Source organism: Hydra viridissima, unplaced genomic scaffold (assembly GCF_058129835.1).
Source record: "Hydra viridissima isolate aposymbiotic clone 2 unplaced genomic scaffold, HvirCarnegie_v1 scaffold_6, whole genome shotgun sequence".
Taxonomy (NCBI): Eukaryota; Metazoa; Cnidaria; class Hydrozoa; order Anthoathecata; family Hydridae; genus Hydra; species Hydra viridissima.
In genome coordinates, this window is record NW_028324305.1 from 2,277,421 (window position 1) to 2,283,556 (window position 6,136).

Sequence of the window (6,136 nt, forward strand, 5' to 3'; positions counted from 1 at the left end):
CAAAGCAAACGATGAGCAAACATAATCCAAAAAAGATGGTGAAGGAATAGTGAGACCGTCCCTAGAAATAATTATTTGTAAGTGTGCTCAGGATTGCTTTCAACAATATTAGCACAATATAAAAATTCTTGGCAACATGTACCAAAGCGTTTTTTTAGTTTTTTTGCTATATATACAGCATTAAGAGCACCTACTTCTCTACTCTCTGGTGCTAGATTCATGATTTGTGGAGTACACTGAGTTGTATCGATATCAAGAAGAAAGTTTTTCAAATCTGTTAAATTATTTTCTGACTCGAGTGGTACTTTCAAACTATCATCAAAGTAAAAACTTAACTTCTTTAACTACACTTTTGATTTTTAATATTTTTCCAGAAATAGTGACATCTTTTAAACCAACCAAAAATCTTCCACCACTCATTTGTTTATATTGTCCAAATCTCCTTTCTAATGAGTTACTTTGAAACCTCCCAGTTAAAACAAAGTTATATCCGTTATTAAGTAAGTCCTCAATTAATGAAGCATGACAATTAAGTGTTCTTATCAATGCTGCAGCTGTTTGAGCACTTAAAGTAAACTTCTCACAGTTTGGTACCTTCACGAGATCCAAAAGATCCAGGAAAATTTGAAAATCTTCACGAGATCCAAAGGATCCAGGAAAATTCGAAGAATCTTTTCAATTCTTCACAAGAGAATTGAAAAAAATTGAATTGAGTTAAATAAAAATTTTGTCAAATAAAAAATGAGATACACGATAACGTATTTGAAAAAATTGCTGATTGAAAATGGTATTTCAAAAACGTCAGACACTTTGATCCCGTTAATGATAATTGCGATTGAAAACAATCTGATCAGTAAAGTTTCAATTTTGGAAGACTCAAAAGAAAAGAGAACTGTGGAACGCCCAAGAATATATGAAATAAATGAAAAAAAAGAAATTGACCCAAAGTACGCCAAATTAAAATTCATCAGAAAAAACCCCGTCTCTTTAAAACTGACACATGTTGAAACTGGCGAGGTGATTGAGGACAAATCCATTTTCAAAGCGAGAAAAGCGACGACACATGGGTGGGATTACTTTGCTGAACGAGATGGAAAGGTGGACAATGGATATAAAGTTGAAATTATTAAAAAATTCAAACAGGAAGAACAAATATAAATTTTCAATTCTTTTCGAAAAATTGAAAATGACTTAAAAAAAATTTCTTCCGTAATAAAAATGGAAAACAAAACAGTGAAAGAATTGCGAGAAATCGCCAAAGTCCAAAAAATAAAATATTATTACAAGATATCAAAGGACGATCTCGTGAGAGCTCTAGGACCTGTCTGAGAGCTCTGAGACCTGTGTCTGCTCCGCGACCAGTTGCCCAAAAACCGGTGCCTGCTCCGCGATCGACACGTCACATACTTGACAAGCCTGTTCCAGATTCGTCGCCTGTGTTGGCTCCGGTTTATTTTCAAGGTTGACGACGGCTGTAAGAAATGTTGTCGTCAACAGTTTCAACCATGTGCTTGCATCCATTGATCCATACGTTCCAGAGGCTGTGAAGAAAAAAGTGAGCGATGTGGGGAACGAAGTGAAAAGAAAGTGGACTCTCTCAAATCACTCGCTCTCAAATCAATCGCGCGCGCAGCAGTTTATAAACCTCCCATTCTTTTTGCATTGACCAATCATGCGTTGAGACTAGTCACCCAGCAATTTTTGTATCAAGTCGAAGGAAATCATCATGACGCCTCCGCCTTTTTAGACTTTGGGAAATATGGAGCTGTGAAAGTCATGAGCGAAAACAGAAATAAAAAAGTTAATATTGTTTTGACGTGCGAGATGACACGTGTTAGAAATGCCACTGGAGAGGAAACAATTCGAAATGTCCCAATTCCATCCAAATATGGAATTGTGCTGGAGGCTACGGATTTAAGAGAGTTTTATGACAGAGCGAAAGAAGAAATCCTTAACAACATGGTCAATTACAGCAATGAAGGATAGAATTGGAAAGTTTCCGCCATTTTGAGGATGGACATTAACATGATTAACTACAATCCCCTCAGCGCTTCTTCACACTTTGATCTTGACCCGTTTCTAGCGAACAAAATGGCAATTATTAACATGGAAAATACAGACAATGAATGCTTTAAATGGTGCGTCACCAGGACGCTGGACATGAAAGAAGATCACTGTTACAGGGTTGACAAAGAGCTCATTGAAAAATCGAAAGAGTTGAATTGGGAAGGAATTGAATTCCCAGTCAAGCCCCTCAAATTGAAAAGTTTGAAAAAAACAATCCAGACATAAGCGTCAATGTATTTGGATGCGAAAACAAATCCCCTTATCCTTTACGAATATCGAAATGTTTGGATCGAAAGCACCACATCGACTTGCTTTTTATTTCAAACGATGAGACCAATCATTTTTGCTTGATCAACGGCTTCAGTGGACTTGCTTCCTCGCAAATATCGTCTCATCAGCACAAAACTTATTATTGCAGAAATTACTTACATGGATATAACTCTGAAGAAGCTCTTTCCAAGCATTGGACTTACTGTCAAGATCACAGCTCTGTCAGAATCGAACTTCCTGAAAAGAATTCGTTCATGCAGTTTTGTCACAAAGAAAGATCGATTAGAGATCCGTTTGTGGTATATGCGGACTTTGAAAGTTTCATCACTCCGCTCAGCACGCGCGATAAGTGCTATCCTGATCAATCTTACACAAAGTAGTTCCAAAAGCACACTCCGAGCTCGTTCTGTTACTTCATCAAATGCTTTGACGAAGCCGTTAATGAAGGAAAGCCGGTGACGTTCACGGCAACAAGCGAAACGGACGACGTCGCCAAAATATTTGTGGAAATGCTTGAAAAAGACATCAATAAAATTTGCGAGATAATTAGATTTAAAAAAAGGATGGTTATGACCCCTAAGGATAAAAAGAATTTCAACGATGCAACCGTGTGTCACATTTGCGAAGAAAATCTAGAAAATGACAAAGTGTGAAACTACTGCCATTTGGCTGGAAAGTACCGAGAAGCTACACACAGCAGTTGCAACTTGAAATACGAAATTCCCAAATTCTTCCCTGTCGTATTTCACAATTTATCCGGTTACAACAGCCACTCATTCATCAAGAAATCATCCGGTGGAAAATTAAGCTGCATCGCCAACAACGAGGAAAAGTATATCAGCTTTTCAAATGAAATTAAAGTGAGAGAACTTGATAAAGAGGGAAAGGTCTTTGAAGTGAAACGAGAATTAAGATTTATTGACAGTTTCAGATTCATGGCTTCCAGTTTAGAAAGCTTGTCCAAAAATCTGACCAAAGACCAATGCAAAAACATTGCCAGATATTATTCCGGAAAGCAGTTTGATTTGTTGCTTAGAAAAGGCGTTTACCCTTACGATTGGATGGACTCGATTGAAAAGTTTTCCGAAACGCAATTGCCTCCTAAAGAGTCGTTCTTCTCCAAACTCAACGACGAAGAAATAAGCGACAAAAATTATTCACACGCCAAAACGGTATAGGACGAATTTCGTTGCAAAGCGTTCAGAGATTACAACGACTTGTACAACGTCTCTGACGTGCTGATGCTGGCTGATGTCTTCGAAAATTTCAGAGACGTTTGTATGAACCATTACAAGCTCGACCCTGCCTGGTATTACATCTCTCCGGGATTGACATTGGACGCCACTCTAAAATTGACAAAAACAAATTTGGAGCTTCTGAGCAATTTTGACATGCTGATGATGATTAAGAAAGGAATACGTGGAGGAATCAGCATGATTTCGAACCGATTAGGAACCTCAAACAATAAATACATGGGTAATTCGTTTGACCCCAACAAAGAGTCGTTGTTCATCCAGTACTTGGACGCCAACAACTTGTACGGATGGGCCATGAGCAAACCTCTTCCTACTCACGGGTTTAACTGGATGAACGAAGACGAGCTTTCCGATTGGAAATCTTTGCCGTGTATTTTAGAAGTCAATTTGGATTACCATGAAAGTCTTCTTGACGAGCACAACGATTACCCTTTGGCTCCTGAAAGAATGACCATCAACAAAGTGGAAAAGTTCGTTCCAAACTTGAACGACAAAAAGAATTGCGTCATCTATTATGAGAAAATGAAATGGTATGAGCGATTAGGGCTGAAAATTTCAAAGGTGCACAGAGGCATCAAATTTGATGAAAAAGATTGGCTGAAAAAATGCATCGATCTCAACACCCATTTAAGAACACAAGTCACCAACGACTTTGAAGAGGACTTTTTCAAACTGATGAACAATTCAGTATTTGGAAAAACCACGGAAAACATTGAAAACCATGTGGACGTAAGACTGGTTACAAAAGAGGAAGAACCCAATAAATTAGCCTCCAAGCCCAATTACGAAAGTCGCACCATTTTCGATGAAAAATTAATCACCGTGCACATGAAAAAAACAAAGGTCCTTTACAACAAACCCATTTTTTTGGGAATGTGCATCTTGAATTTAAGCAAATCGTTAATGTTTGAATTCCATTACGATTACATCAGGAATAAGTACTCTGATCGTGCAAAGCTGCTCATGACAGACACCGAGCGAATTTGATAAAAACCAACCTGTCATTCAAAGCGTCGGTTTCAAATTTTTGGAATGTTCAAAGACAAAGCCGCAGGTAAGCAGATTGAAGAATTTGTTGGACTCCGGTTGATATTATACTTTTACAAGCTTCACGAAAAAGAACACAAAAAATGCAAAGGGGTAAAAAGAAATGTCGTCCAAAAATACATCACTAATGATGATTACAAAAACTACTTAATGACTAAAAAAGAACAGCTCATGAAAATGAACGTTATCCGAACCCATCTGCACAAAATTTACACTGAAAAAATTAACAAAGTGGCACTCAGCGCTGATGACGATAAAAGATTCATTTTAGAAAATGGAATCAACTCACTCGCTCACGGACATTACAAAAACAAATTTAACTTGATCCATTATTGGAAGTTCGTATGAAAAGGTAAGTAACATTATATTTCAGCAGAAATCCTGCACGTATATCAAAATGAAAATGGCCCAGAACCCTGCACGTATATCAAAATATATGAAAATATATCAAAAATGAAAATGGCCCAGAATCGGCCATTTTCTCTACTACTAGTATTTTAAGAGATCACCACTGCATTGAAGTTGTTTTCTGGGGAAATTCCTCAGTGGGAACTTCAACTGCTAAATATATCAAAACTATTGAGTAACGCTTTGTATTTTCTTCCTATATCGCATCATCTTAGTTTTTTTAGCTTTTCTACCCATTTTCAATCAGAAAATTAATCAGAAATTATATAGCAGTCTAGAGTAAATGACAAAATTGTAGCAGCAGCAGCCGAGTACTTGTAATTACTCTTTATAGCAGCCTGCTTTCCACCAGGTACATTAAATATTATATAAAAAATAAGATTTCAGGAAGAATCAATTTATTTAAAAAAGTATAAAAAACTATGAAATTGAAAAAGTGTTTGTTTTCGGATACCCAACTGCACACTACTGCTTGGATAAAATAACTTAAATCATATTGTGCTCAAAAAATATTTTCATGCACATATATATTCAGCTGCGCTCCCTAATTGCTCATTGTTCAACCTTGCTCCGTGTAGGGAAACAACTTCTTAACATTTCTTTAAATACTAGAAAAGAAAAGGATTAAAAGCGTCGATTAACTGGTCTCCGTTTTGGGCAAATGGATTGTTTTAGAATATCTTTAAATACTTTCATACTAAATATCTGGTGGATAAAAATATAAGGATATTATTATCCATCAGAAGAATCATAATTTAAAGGATATACAGCTATATGCAGATTTTTAAGTAATTAGAAAGTAGGGAACTAATTAGTGAAACTTTTTCTAGAAATTATTAACATTAAAAAAAATTAAATTTTTATTTGTGGAATTTTTTATAATGTGATTCACAATATTTTTTCTCGCGAAGTTTTGTTTTTGCAGAAAAGTAGGTCTCACTACGGTAACGCAATATTCCCAGATAACACACTACAGATGTAATTTTTATGTATTTTTGATGGACGGCTGCTCATCGGCAGGACGTAAATAAAAATGTAAAAATGACTATTTACATATATATCAAACTGCGCAATTTTTAGATATTTCG